General features: G+C 49.6%; 1 protein-coding gene across 1 annotated transcript in view; it reads left to right on the forward strand.

The window, feature by feature from the left end:
• The window catches only part of NCOR2 (nuclear receptor corepressor 2), a 177727-nt gene that overhangs the window by 31894 nt on the left and 130713 nt on the right, over positions 1-15120 (forward strand). The window lies entirely within an intron of this gene.

The following is a 15120-nucleotide window of genomic DNA, read 5'->3' on the forward strand; positions in this document are numbered from 1 at the left end:
GTGGGGGAGAAAGGGGGTGGGGGGGAACAACTTGAGTTAGGGCAGCAATGATTCAAAGCTATTTCTGGGAAGATGAGGGAGATATTGGCATACTCTGTCATTCCAAGCATATTTGAAAACTGAAATATTTGCATTGTTCACATTGTCCCAGCGCAAACACTTCTGGCTGGATTTCTCCCTTCCCTTGCTTTCCTCTTTGCTCTAAAGGTTGTTTCCAAATTGCAGGAGGATGAGTGTGAGTGTGTCAACTCCTGCTCAGCTGCATGTGAACACACCTTTGAGGGTGTGTGCCTGCCTTGTGCAAGCCGTCTGGCTCTCCTGGCACGCTGCAGGCTTCATTGCACTGTCAGCCGTGCAGCAACCATGCCAGGATGGCTGCAAGGGCTTGTCAGCAGCTTGTGCTGTGCACCAACTCGGGATGGGAAGCCAAGGAACAAACAGCCAGAGGAGTGCTGTATCTGGAATAGGATGCTCCATCTCATGTACATGGATTCGTGCTGGTTTCATTTGACACCAGACACTGTTAGGCATTGTTTAGTCTTTGAGAGATGTTCAGTGGCTCCAGCCGGCCCTGGGGCAGGAGGCAAAGGGAAGGAGCACCGTGAATGACAAGACAACTGATTTTATTGCATTTTTCAGATGATGTTCCTGTGGCTGAAGAGACTTGGGCATGACAGGAAAAGCCCTTGTGGGCTTTGTGCAAAAAAACTCTGGAGGCAGCATCTAAAAACTGAGCTTGACCTTCCCTGAGCCTCCTGCAACCCAGCTCTCCCCTGCCCTGGCTGCTCCAGCCTATGGCAGTTCCTGAGCCACAGAGAGCCGAGCTGAGGCTTGGCATGGCTGGAAAACGGATGGTGCCTCAAGCACAGGTTGTTGTTTTGCACTTCCTCGGCTCATTTGCGGTGATCGACATCCCAAACAACCTTTTAAATTGCCTTTCAAGCCGCGGCGGTGGAAAAGGGCGTCGTGATAAGGCTGGCTGCTTCTCGGGAGCCTGCTTCATCATTTGCATAATTGGACTTTTCTGTTCCATTCAGTCAATATTACAAGGCTCGTGCAGTGCCACATCTCACCTGATCTGCTTGAGGGAAGGAAAGTCTCTTGACTTTGTCTGCATCACCTCTGTAATTAGAAGTAATATTGCCATCTTTTTTTCTGTGAGCTGGCTGTGCTGCGTGGATTCGTGGAGATTTTTCTTCTCTGTTTTGGAAGTGTTTGTGCATGGTTTGTGTATCTAGTTTTTCTTTAATAGCAAAGATCCTTACCTGCCTTGTTACATCCTGACAAGAGGAGACAGCAAAAGCTAGTTTGCTGCTTAACTTTTTCAGTCTTCAAGTGGGTCTTAGGAATTGGGGGTTGTGTGACAGGAACTGGCACCAACTGCTCTGAAGCATAGGGGCAGTGGTGCAGGGTGAAGAGGAGCGTGCTGGCCACCTGTGGTCAATCTGCTTTTGCACATTGTGGTAAGAAAGAAACCTTCACCCAAAAGAAATTTCCATGGAAGAATTCAGTCCTGGTACCAAGAATTTTGTCCTGGACATTTTTTTTTTTTTTTTTCCCCACTGTGGTTTCAGCCTGGTACAGGTTTCTTCTCTTCCCCTCATCTTCTGGGAAGGGGGTGTGGGTACTGCTGGGCACAGAGCATTGCTACAGCTACTGCTGGAGCCAGGCATGCTCTGGGATAGGGTATATGGTTGTTCCCTCTTTCATGTGGTCTGGCCAGTTAGTGCAGGCAACAAAGTGAGGGGTTTGTTGCAAGCGTGCACATCATCTTGCAGATGAACTTGGCTTCCTTCCTTGCTCAGCATCCCTTCACACCTCTCCTTGCCAAGGGCCTTCCTGGGTAGGGCGAGGGGTTTGGTGGGAGCAGCTTGGGTGTCTTCTCCATGAATGTACAGCATCGAGCATGTTTCTGGTGCATGGTTACGAAATGCAGCCCATCCACAGCCCTGAGTCGTGCAAAGAAAGCCTGTGAGTTGTGACACCTATCAAATTAGTTTTACGTGCTGAGTTCTGAGGAGAAGGGCATTTCACACTGGAGCCTTTCTTCCCAGAGCTGGGTGGAAAGCCATGGAGGTGATGCAACAGCAGTTGAAGGTGTTTGCCTGCTGCTGCTGGAGGGGATGGAGTTGGGGGAGTAATTTCAGAGATGGATCTGGCAGAGATGCTTGCTGTTCCTTGTGCCTGTGGTGATGGAGCTGTAATAACATATTGAACATGCCAACAGCCCTTGCTAAAGCTCTGTGACTTCAGTCCCTGCTTCGTGGAGCTTTGTCTCTTAACGACACCCTTAGCATCCATAACAAGAGAGGAGCTGTCGAGTGCCAAAGGGCCTAGTTATAATTGCTCACTAAAACCTCCTTTCTTTTTGGACCCAAATCTGCTTTTTAAACATCAAAACTGTCTTTTAGGCAGAGGACATACAGAGGGTTTTCTGGCTTGCTCCACCACCAAGTGCTCTGCAGCTTCATGCTGCATGGAGGGGGCGAGGGGTGATGGGCACTGGTGTGTGTCAGGAATGCTGGCTGTGCCCTGGCTGAACACAGAGGGGTTGTTTAAGGACAGGCTGATAGGCCCTTGGCTTATTCCAGTGCTCTCAATAAATATAATTCTAATTCTTGGCACCTTTTTGCAGGAGGTGAAAGAGCAGGAGCATGGTGGAGCCTGCCCTTGGAAATGGGCTGTTGCCCAGCAATGGAGCTGGCTTGTGGCAGAAGTGATGTGCTCTTTTCTATCCTCTCTTTGGGGAAATCAACAGCACAGATTAGTAAGGAGAGAAGAATGACCTGAACCATGTCCTTACATTCTGACCTAGGCTTAGTTACTTTTTGCTCATCTTACCACTTTGACCCAGCATCTTCTGCATTTGCCAGTGCTCAGCCCAGCTGCTTCTCTCTTTCATCCCAGCCAAGGACTGCCATTCCCTTTAACCCTGCACCCAATACCTTTTTCTGTGGGATGCAGGGAAAGAGCAGAGTACTGGTGATGCCAAACAGTGGAGGAGCTGGACACCAGATGTGGGGATGCCCAGTGCACGGTGTCCCCTCTATGAGAGAATCCCTTGGGCTGCAGAGCCCCCAGCACCCTGCTGCAGCTTTTTCTGCTGCCTTGGAACCTCCTCTGCCTGCACAGGAACAATTCCTAGGCTTGCCTTTGAACACCCTGCTCTGATGGCTGCCCTGACAAGGGACGTGGCTGAGTTCTCTCCTCCCCATGTTGTTCCCTGAGGAGCAGCAGTGCTCGTTTCTGCCTTCTGATCTCCGCTTTGGATGCTGTCATTCCTGTGGCTGCTTAAGAACGAACCATTGCCTGGTGCACATCAAGCTGTCCCATGTGGTTATGGAACAAACCAAGCACAGGCTTTTATTCCAGGCTGGTTTTCAGGTCTGTGTTATTTTATCTAGTGCCAGCCATCACAGGTATGCCGCAGAGCGGGCTGCCCTCAGCTGCTGATGTGTTTGTCTCAGCAGCAGGCAGTGGCAGATGTAAACACAGGAACCTTCTGCTCTTTCAAACACTGAAAGCTGCTAAAGAACAGGCAGGTATGTGTGTGCATATCTATATAATGTGCATTGTATTCATGGCTTTCAGTATATTTGGAGAGGGATTTGTAAATTCATGCATCCAGGGGTGTTTCATGTGTATATACTTCTTCACAGGATTTAAAGTAATTGAAAAGCCTTTTTTTTTTTTTTTAAATACATAAGCACACACACACATATATATGCTGCCTCATAGACTTGTAAGCTGTTTTTTCAAAGGCTCCTTTTAGCTGTGCAGTTCAGTGATCCAGTCTTCAGCAGCCGTGCAGAGAGGCTCAGAGTCTGGAGCAAAGCTAAATATTGATTTGAGTCAGTCTGGGTGCACTTGGAGACATCAGCAGTGTTCATGAATACAGCATAATCGCTGATCGGAGCGGGGAAATTTCATCAGAAAGGCCCCAAAAGGGAGGCTTATTATTGCTTTCTTCCAAATGCCTGAATTTTATTAGCTTCAGTCATTCTTGGCAGGGCAGAGGAATGGGATTTTATAGTTAGCAAAGGAAAAGTAAACACAGTAATCATTTCACAGCCCTGTGCCTGCCAAACCAAGATGGAAATTCCAGCCTTGGTGGGAAGCTGCTGCTTTGCTAACAGATAATAAGAAATTCACAGTGGGCTTATTCTTGCTATGGGAGCTGAGATGTTTGGTTTGTTTCCGTGTAACATCCTGGCCTGGAGAGGCAGAGGGGTGCTTTGTGCTGTTCTGCAGGAGCAGCCTGGGCAGAGGTTGGCAGCTGAGTGACTCCCACAACCATTTGCAATTAGAAATGGTGCTTCTGCCCTGAGCCTCTGAGAGCTGCTTTATCCTGCACTCTTGTAGGTATTTGGTCTTTCCTTGGTCAATCTGGCCCTAGGTACAGGGCTGAGTGATGCTTCAGATGTCACACGAGATACTGTAATGGTTCCTTACCCTGATGGCTACCTCTACCTACTGAACTACGGCAGAAAATAACCCCAAATAATCCAGAACTCTCATGAAAGGTTTGTTTTGTATGCTTCATGGGCTTGTTGAGGCAGAGAGCTGGGCTGATGGCTCAGGTCTGGACCAGCACCCACCTGGGTTTCCTGTTGCTGTGGGATGTTATTTCCTCCTCCTGCCCCACCAGCCATGGGGGATGGTGGTGGAGATGGTGAGGATGCCTGGCACTGCTGTCACTTCACCTGCCACTCCCAGGGCTCAGGATGCAGCCTCCTGATGGAAAATCAGGCAGAGCAGGGAAGGAAATGGCTACTCAACCAAACAGGGAATGTCGAGGCACCCCTTCCATGTGTCTGCACAATTATTAGAACAATAAACCATGGAGTGCAGCTGGCTCTGATGGATGGCACAGCTGAGCGTTGCTCTGCACCGCCCGTGCTCCCCTGTCAGCACGTTCCCTGTGTAGTCTGTGCTTTGCTCGGTGCTACACCTGCCTCCTGCAACGCTTGAGGCCGTGCCCCTCAGCCCCATGCTTGTCCTGGGGTGCTGTCGTAGTTTGTGGGGTGCGTGGGGCCATGGCTGCTGCACAGGGTTTGTGTGCGTGGGGGCTGCCAGGCTGCTGGTGGATGCCTCAGGCAGTGGAGGGGCAGGTGGAGGTGTTGTCCCACCATGTCCCATGCACATGTTGAGGACAGCACTTTGCAGGGTGCATGGCCAGCACCTGCTCAAAGGGGAGATCCCAAAATGAAGGGAAAGTTAAACAGGCTTCAGTTCTGTGTTGGGGACAGATGAAGCTGCTAAAGGCTTCATTAAAAGCCAAGAGAAGCTGTTTCCAGGGAAGATCTTTCTTTCCCCACCCCCCCAAGCCTGTTCTTTATGTGAGTGAATGTTTTTCAAAAGCATCCAAGCAGCTGTGAGCCTTGTTTCACAGTTACAAGTTTTCCAGTCCAGCCACTGTGAAATGGAAGTTGGGACAGCTTGGATTCCTGATGAAAAAGGTGTTTGGGTTTTGTGTCTTTGTCAGTGAAGCTCACAGTGACCTTTCTTTGCTTCCAGGCCACTTGATTCAGGTCTCATGTGCATGTTTGAGCCTCACAAGATGTGTTTGTGTGTGCACTGAGATGTTCTGATAGAGTTCAGAGACTTGACTGATAAAAAGCTGACCCTGTGGGACCTTACTGGATCTGGAAGACAGAGGAGGCCTTCAGAGCCTTGCTGTTAAATGTAGTTTTCTTGCAATCTAATTTATATTTTTTTTGCAGAAGGGAGGTCTTTGATGTCCTGCTTTATGTACTGCTGACCACAGAAAGAGTGAACACATTAAGTGACCCTAAATACACTAGAGCAATGGAGTGGTGGCAGCTGACGATGGCAGCATGGTGGATTGCTGCAAGAGCAGTAATTTCTGGGGTTTGAGCTGACACAGTTGGAAGAGGAGCTGATGGGAGTGAGCAGGAGTAGGGTGCTGGGACCTGTCAACATGAGTCTGCTGTGCTGGGAGTTGTCAGTAATCCTGTCTTGGTGCAATGGCCCTTGCATAGAAGATGTAGGTTGTTCCCATCACATGCCTCAGCCACCAGTCAAACCCTCTTAGGTCTTGCTTGCATTTCCTTTCTCCATCAATCAATCTGCTTCTCAGTAGGCAGCTCAGTCTCCAGGATTTGGGGAAAAATAATTTGGGTGATAGTTGTGCAGGGAGAGGAGTGGGAGGGAGCAGGAGCAGCCCTTGGATAGATCTCATTCGCAGTGGTGGTTAAATAGAGCTGTCTTCATTCATTCCCTTCCGTCCTCTCCAAATCTGATGCCCCTTCAAGCCGATATTAATACCATGTGCTGGTCCTGATTAACTCCTGACAAATCCCCTCTCGACAGGGCCCTGCCCTGAATGGACCCCGGTGGGATTTGCATGGCTGAGGAGTCCCTGCTGCTCCTCTGCCTCTTTCCTCCTCCCTGGCAATCGGAGGAAATTTAAATGTTTCTGAAGAGCGACATTTCCATTTCAAAAGCTGTTCGCTCAAGTGCGTCTGGAGTGGGATTTCTCTCCCCCCTCTCCCCCCCCTCTGAATGGGAGCTTTAGAAGTCTCATTTCCTCTGCTTGATAACAGCACGCTGAGAAGGGCTTTTGTCTTTTCATTTCCCTTCAATTTTTTATTTTTCAATAAGTGAGGTTTGTAGAAGCTGCTGTGGTGGATTTTCCATGTGCTGGAGGATGCACCTGGTATCACCCAGTGAATGAGCTGAAGTTTCCTGGGGTGCAGGGCAGGACCTGCTCCTTGGCCAAGCAGGCACCAACCTGGGAGCACCCTTCAGTTGTCTCTCTAAGGGTCCTGCCAGCAGAAGAGGAGTGTGCTGGGCACATCGAAGCTGTGGAGCACTGCACTGCTTTTCCCAACCATCCTGATGCATCCTAGTGCCCGTGGACAGCAGTGGGTGTGGGTGGTGCTGAGCTTGGCTCAGGATCTGGTCCCGTGTTCACGACGCAGGAGGCTGCAGGATCTTTATTGCTGCTGTCTTGTTGCCCACCTGCTTTTTGGTTGCTGTAGCTGTGCCAGTTAGGGTGAAATTGTGAGGGGCTTAACACAAATACAGTGCTTAGTGGACGGCAGGCACAAGCAGATGGAGTGGCCTGGCTCCCACTTCTGCAGGACTCATGCATGCTGATAGTGTCATCGTGGCTTGATGGCATTGTCCCTTCTACTCAGCACTGGTAAGGCTGCACCTCAGATACTGGGTTCAGTTGTGGGGCCCTCACTACAAGGATGCTGAGAGGCTAGATCATGTCCGAAGGCCAGCAAAGCTGGTGAAGAGTCTAGAGAACGAGTCCGGTGAGGAGCAGCTGAGGGAACGGGCGTTGTTCAGCCTGGAGAAAAGGAGGCTGAGGGCAGACCTTCTGGTTCTCTGCAACTCCCTGAATGTCACATGAAGCCACATCACCGCAGCATACATTTCCGTGGAAGTCCATGGGGTAGTTCAGAGGTTCCTGTGGGAGCTGCCTGAGGGTAGCTGACTGCAGGGAAGTTGAGGGTGGTTTGAGCCCTTGCTGGGAGGCGCAGTGGTCAGCTCTGCGATGACCTCCCCCACTACCTTGAAAATCAGGTTCTGCAAAGCAGGGAGGTGCTCATCCCACCAGCCTGGTTCAGCGCCAAATCGGGCAATTAGAAATGTGCCTCCCGCCGCGCTCGCTGGCTCGGTGTCACCGAGGCGTTTGTCACAGTTTGTTCCTTTCTCTGAGACATCAAACAAGCGCTCTCCTCCCGCCCGTCTTGTTCACGCGTCTCCTCGCCGTTTTGGTGAGCTCCCTCAGCCCCCTCCTCTCGGCTCCACAAACCCCAAGGATGTCTTAGTCACTCGGGTTGTGGTTTTGAGTGTCTTGGTGCAGGGTTCTGAGGTGCTTCTAAGCCCGGTGGGTGATACCCTTGGTGCCTTCTCCATGCAAACCTTTACCTCCCCAGTGCTGTGAGTTTGTGGTTGTTTTCTATTGCTGTAGGCTAGTGCCGGTGCCTAAAGAAGTGATTTGGCTCCTCAAACCACGACATGGATGTGTTGTTCCTATGGCTCTGGCCATAGGGTGAGTTGGGTCTCTGCCATGGTGGAAGAAGAGGCTGTGGGCAGGGTGTGCACTTCTCACTGTCCTGTGCCCAGGGGTCTGTGAGGGTTGACAGAGAAGGGGCTGTGAGAGGCTCCTCTGCCTGAATGTCTTCCAGGTTCATAGAATCATGACATGGTTTGGGTTGGAAGGGACCTTTCAACATCATCTAGTCCAACCCCTGCTGCAATGAGCAGGGAGTTCTTCAGCTAGGTTCAGATTGCTCAGCCCCCCATCCAGCAGAGCAGCCTTGCCAGGTGTATCTGAACTGCACCAAAGATGCTCAAAGACAAGGTTCACAGAATCTTCCTGAATGTTGCAGAAAGGCATCTTTTCCTGTAAACTTGTTCTTGGAAGCAGCAAGGTTATTTTGGCTGAAATTTAGTATTTAGGGAAAAAAAAATAATGATAAAAGAAAAAGCCTAAAAAGGTCTGAAGCAAATACTAGCATGGCAAATCTCAGTCCAGACAGTCAATGTCCCAACAAACTGAGGGTCACCTGAAAATCAGCAATGAAGAAGAGGAAAAGTCAGGCAATTCCTGATGGGAGGTGGAGCAATTAGCTCCTCTTTGTAATGAGTAGATGGGTAGGTGAGAATTCATCACTCCTGCCATGTTAGCAGGGAATGTCCTGGTTCCATGCAATTATTATCCACTAATGGGGAAAGTCAAGAAGCTAACGAAAGGCCCACCATCCACTTGTGGGTGTGATGCCTTGGGCTTCAGTGGGAGTTGGAGCAAGGTTTTCCAGGTTTGACCACCCATTACTCTGGGCTACCTGAGTCCATAAGCTGTACTTACGCTGTGCTTCTCTGATACCCTGCCATCATGAGATCCAGAGGCAGCATCTGCTGGTGAGATCCAGAGGTTATCCCCTGCCATCATGAGATCCAGAGGTGATCTGGTGGAGAGCAGCCCTGTGGAGAAGGACTTAGGAGTTGTGCATGGGATAGCAATGTGCCCTTGTGGCCAAGAAGGCCAATGGGATCCTGGGGTGCATTAAGAACAGCATGTCCAGCAGGTCGAGGGAGGCTCTACTCTGCCCTAGTGAGACCTCACCTGGAATATTGCATCCAGTTTTGGGCCTCCCCAGTTCACAAGGACAGGGATCTACTGGAGAGTCTCCAACAGAGGGCTATGGGGATGGTTAAGGGACTGGAACATATGCCTTATGAGGGAAAGCTGAGAGCCTCTGGGGCTTTTTAGTCTGGAGAGGAGAAGAATGAGAGGGGATTTAATAAATGTCTATAAACATCAGAGGGTTGGGTGTCAAGAAGGAAGGGACAGCCTCTGCTCACTTGCGCCCTGTGATGGGACAAGGGGCAATGGATGTAAACTACAGTGCAGGAAGTTCCACCTCAACATGAGGAAGAACTTCTTTACTGTAAGGGTCACAGTGCACTGGAACAGGCTCCCCAGCGAGGTTGTGGAGTCTCCTTCCCTGGAGACTTTCAAAACCCACCCAGATGTGTTCTGTGCGACCTATGCTAGGGTCTATGGTCCTGCTCTGAGAGGAGCAGGATGATCTCCAGAGGTCCCTTCCAACCCTTAACATCCTGTGATCCTGTGATCTGTTCAGGATGACACTGTGGAACAGCTTTTTTTCAGCACAAGCAAGTTGTGCAAGAGCAGACCGTAGGCTTGGGTTGGCGTGTTCAGCTGTAGCACTCGCTGCTGAGGCTTTACCACCCTCTTAAAGCTGCTGGGTGGGGGTGGGGAGGGTCAGCATTTGGTACTGGTTTTGCAATTAAATTGCTTCAAGCTGTTGAAACATTGGAGAAGTTTTTTGACCTACTTTTTGTGCAAGCTTAGAAATTGTTGGGATGTTTTCTGCGTGGAATTCAACTGGATTACAGGGGAACGGAATTTTGTAGGACTGCTCATAAAGTCACAGATTTAGTTAAGAAAAAAATTAAATAAAATAAATAGGCTTTGTCTTCAGGGCAGCTCCATAGTTTTCAACTTCATGAATTCCCATGAGAGCAGGTTCTGGGCTGCATCCAGTGAAAGCAGTTCCTATTTTGCTCATCCCCCCTGCCTGCACAAGCTGTGGAGCATAGGGACAGAGGAAGGATGTGGGCAATGCCTTGATCCCACGCATGGCATTCCTCATGGATGCTGCTTGGCCTTGCACAGGAACCACACTTGTGCTGGTGGCTGGTGAACTGCACTGTGAGCACTCCCTGGAGTGATGCTGCACACTCCAACAGGCACCATCTACCCTTGCTTCGGGAACCCCTTGAGTGGTTGTGGGGACACAGCCCAGCCTGGAGCCAGCAGTATCTGAGAGTTAACCAAAAAGAACCATTAGTGCAGCAGATAGTAATGAACAGAAGAATTGCAGTAACTTGATGTACTCACTGCTCAGGCTCTCTACTTGTGGGTCTCTCCAGAGAAATTAGATACTGGTTTTCAGCCCCTTTGACTTTTTCTCTCTTCCAGGTGCTGGCATCTTGGGGCTGCTGATGCACCCAAATGTGTTGGACACTTTCCCAATTAAGAAGTCCCTTTTGTCGGTGTTTTGACCCATTTAAGTGTTCTAGATGCATGTTTTACCTTCAAACCTGATGGCTGGAGGTGTGGAGTGCCGGCTCTCCTGCTGTGTTTTGGTCCCAGGGTGTGTGGGAATGCCCTGGGGCTCTGCATCTGCTGGGGTGTGCAATGTGGCTCAGCCATGGGTTCCTCACAGGGAGTACAAGGTGTCCTCCCTGCTGTATAGCACAGCCTCAGACGGATGAGATCTGGTAGTGGTGTTAGTTCAGAAATGGTCACCAGCTCTGTGCTGCTGTGAGAGACTCAGGTGATGGAGGCCAGTCTGGTCACAAACCCACCCTTTGTTCTTGGTTGGCTGTTGGGTTTTGTTGAAGGAAGAATTAATTTGAGCAGCTCTAACCCATCCTGCCTGCTTTGGCAATCTTCTCTAGCCTGTGAGGACATGAGATGTGCAAGTGGGCAGGAGTTGGAGATAACACCTCTTAATCCCTCCTGGTGCTCCAGCAGAAAATGTTGCTGCTAGCTGATAATTAGAAAGTGAACAGACTATGGAAGAGGTGACACTGACATCCCCAAATCTCTGTCCTGGGCTTGGGGAAATGTTACTAACAATCTATTTTAGAAAGGCAGAGGGAGAGCAGGACTTAAAATGGATGATTTGTAGGGCAAACACCATGGTGCTGTGCTGGAGATCCTGAGGGTTGTCCCAAGCAAGTGGCTTTGCTCATCTGGTATGCACCAGTGCCACACAAGCTCTGGCTGGAGTGTGGAGGCTTTGAGGCACCACCAGTGTAGTTTTGAAAAGGCAGCCAGTGTTGTCTAGGGATGTGAATCATAAGAATGCACTTTGCAGCAGGAGTTAGGTGCTGCTGTTGTGCTGTCTCCTTAAGGTGGGAAGCAGCTGAGAAAAATTACTCTTCACAGAGGCTGGGCTGCATCCAGCTGTAGGCACTGACTTGGTATGTGTCTGTCTTCTTGCTACCAACTCCCACAAGCTCCCTGGGAGCATTGCAGGGTGGGCTAGTAATGCAAACTAAGCAGGAGGTGATGGTCTGGGGCAGGTTCCAACATGGCAAGGCAGTTTAAGTTGGATGCTAGGAAAAATGTATTTCCTGAAGGGTTCTCCCAGATTACCAGGCTGCCCAGGGCAATAGTGGAGTACCCATGCCTGGAGAGATTGAAAATTCGTGTAGATGTGGTGCTCAGAGATACAGTTTAGTGCTGACCTGGCAGTGTTGGGTTAATGGTTGGACTTAATGATCTTAAAGGTCTTTTCTAACTAAAACAATTCTATGATTCTGTGTCCTGGGACCACGGTTGGGTTCTGACTGTCTTTTCTTTCGTGACCCACGTGCTGATGTGTCTGAAGGCAGTGACACTGAATACCCAGAGGCTTATTTACTCCTCAGAGCGTCAATGGGCATTTGACTTAACACTTTTTCTTCCTCTGTTTCTCCCATGATTTTAAAGCCACTGCCTGGCAGCGTGTAGCAGCCTCGCTCTATTGATGCTGGCTATGTTAGGAATAAAAATGTGTGGTAGAAACCCAGCCCCAACACCTGGCCTTGCTCTTTGATAGACTCCTGGGTGATGATTGTTTTCTGCACTGCCAGCATCTCCTCTTGCAGCAGGAAAGTTTCTGGAGCCCCTGCCCCCCTCCCCCCCCCAGCTCGCCCACCCTTGTTATCATACAAATCACATAATAACAAGGCCAGGGATAAACAGGAACTACAGTAGCTGTTAGCCGTGTATAAAAACAAATCACATGGAAACAGTGTAATTACTGAGAAAATATCAACTTGAGTAATGCAGTAATTGTTTTCTTCCCTCCAGCGGATTTATTCCAGCTCTCCCAGCTCATGCTGGTTTGGAAGTCTGTGCCTTCAATTTAATAATAAGAATTTCACGTTTCATGCTGCACTTGCTCAGGGCCTGGGTATTCTCCTGTCTGAAGTGCAGGAATATATTTGGAGTGGCTTCTTGAGAGTGCCAGGAAACAGAGCACTAGCTGATAGATCTCTCTTCACTGGAGTCCACTTCAGGTTCTGGTTGGACTCTGAGCTTTGCAAGCATCTCTTCAACCCATTTTTTGTGGTTTAGAAGAGCAGCCCCTTTGTGTCTTTTGTAAATTTGGGATCTCTGCCTTTTGGACTTAGAATCATAGAATGGCTCGAGTTGAAAGGGATCTTAAAGGTCATCTACTTCCAGCCCTGCTATGTGGGGCAGGGACACCTCCCACAAGACCATTGCATGGACCAGGTTTTATTTGAAGGTTTTTGTTGTTGTTTGTTTGTTGTTGTTGTTTTTTTTCCCCCTGCATTTCCTTTCTTTGGAGAGGAGCTGGTGAAATGGCAGTGACCAGTGATTTGAGGTCCAGGGACATTGCCTCTTTCTATTGCTATAATCACCACCTAATACCAGATGATGATGGGTTTTGTGCTGTGACTTGCAGCTGTTCCCCTTACTCAGCTTTGCTGTTGTTTGACTTCAGATTCTGCAAGGTATACAGATTAAAATGTATCAGAAACCAGGTTTCCAAAGAGCTTGTGCCAAGCAGGAGTTCAGAGATGCCCTGTCTTGCATATTGGCAGGTGTGAGGTAATATCTTTTTGTCCCTTTTTGTCTCTTGCCTATATTTTTGGCAGGTAGCTTGATTTCCTGTAGAAAACCCTATGTACCTACAAGCCGCTGCCACTTCCCCTTCCCTTGCCTTAATCTGAACAAGATTTTATGAACACCTGATTTCTCTTTTGCTTCATGTGATTGTCTTGCTCCTCTTGGCTTAAAAAAAAAAGCCCCAAACCACCAGAGAAATGACCCAGTTGTAGAGAATACAAAGCCTCCCTTCTGCAGCAGACTGACCATTTTTTGGTGTCTAATGCTGGGGAAGTAAAACAAGACAGGATCTGTTCTTGGGGATTCTCCAGAAACCTTTCATGTTCCAGTTTCTCTTCTTGTGGGACAGATGCTGGAAACAACCAGCTTAACTTGTCAGTTCGTTAATGCTCTGAGGGCTGGATGAGCCCCACTTAAGACAACAAGGAAGGGGTTTCAGGTTGCTTCTTTGCTTTCTGTCCCTTGATGGCAGCAGTGGGAGTGTTGCTGGTACCTCCAGACTGCACCCAGTGGTAACTCCTCCCTGCCTGACTCTGTCTCCTTCAGCTAGAACAAGGTTGAGCAGGGGAGGAGAAGGTGGCACCAGTGAAGGATGCTGATGTCCTGTGACATGGCCACTTTGTTGGGAAATACCCTCTTTTATGTTCCCTTGTTCCAGCTTTGCTGTGGATGATGTTGCCTATCCCTTGTGGAGAGCAGTAGATTAGAGCTCATTTCAGCACAGCCCCGCTGGGCAGGAATTACCTTTGAAGCCAGATCCCTGAAGCTCTGCTGGGCTGTGGGTGTAGCCCCTCCAGGAGGGAGCTCACTGTGCTTCTTCCCCACCAGCAGCAGGGTGGAGGCCACTCTGCATGCCTTCTGCTTGTTGGTATGCAGATGCTATTGAGATGCTGAACAGTGCCAAGGTGGCATCTGCATGCCTGCCACATCTGGCATGAGCTGCCACACAGCCAGTAAAAAACCTAGGGCCAGACAAAGCAGCACAGAGGCATCCATGCTGACACAGTGCCACCAAGCTCCATCATGTCACCCTTGACCCTGGAGGGAGGGTTAGTGGATGGCCCTGGCCATCAGCACAGAGAGAAGGACGCTCTGTGCCGTTTGGTGCACAACAACGTTTGGCTTTGTCTGTGGGCACAGGGCTGCTGTAATGAAGGTAGCAGAGTCGTGTCAACTTCTTCACTTGTTTGCTTCCCCACTTCCCTCCCCTCCTGAGCAGCTGTACTGAGCCTGGCAGTGGTTTACGGTTACAAACCAGGCAGCAGCTCCTCTTCCTCACCCCTCCAGCAAAAGAAATCCATCCACTCACTAAGCAAATGGATAGATAAACATTTAATTAAAGTGTTGGGTAGCTGCCAGAGAGGAGCATCCTGGGTCAGGGTAGGCTGTTGGTGTGCTGAGATCCCCAGCTGCATGGCCAATAGCTACTAAACAGCTGTTTCATTCCATGTGTATTCCTCAGGGGTGGGCAAACTCATCCAGGCATGCAACTTGTGTTTGCAGGAAGTGGGCTCCTTCATTTGGAGCTGGAGAGGTGAAGGGTGGTTTGGCTCCAGGATGCTCCTGGCATACAAGCTCTTTGGGCTCAACAAGGTTGTTGCTTTGCTGGAGGCAAAGCTGAACGTTTTGATGTATTCTCTCTCTGTCCTTAGCTCCTGGTCATCAGAACTGCTCCCTGTGATGGCCATAGAGTTTATGCTGATCTGTCCAGTCTCTGACCTCTGAAGGGTCTTGTTGAGCCGAGGGTGTCTTTGCCTGGAATTTTTAGAAAGCTGATTTTCAGCAGTTCAGGCTATTCTAATCTCAGGTGACCTCACCTGTCTCCTTTCTCTCTGTATGGATGCATTTGATCTCCACCACTCCAAGCTGAAGGAGCAGTGGAGGAGGACCTGCATGAAGGAGATGGGAATACTCTTTTCTCCTAGGGACTGCCCTTGTAGCCCCTTCTCACTCAGCGTGGTTAA

This window comes from Indicator indicator, chromosome 26 (assembly GCF_027791375.1).
Source record: "Indicator indicator isolate 239-I01 chromosome 26, UM_Iind_1.1, whole genome shotgun sequence".
Lineage (NCBI taxonomy): Eukaryota > Metazoa > Chordata > Aves > Piciformes > Indicatoridae > Indicator > Indicator indicator.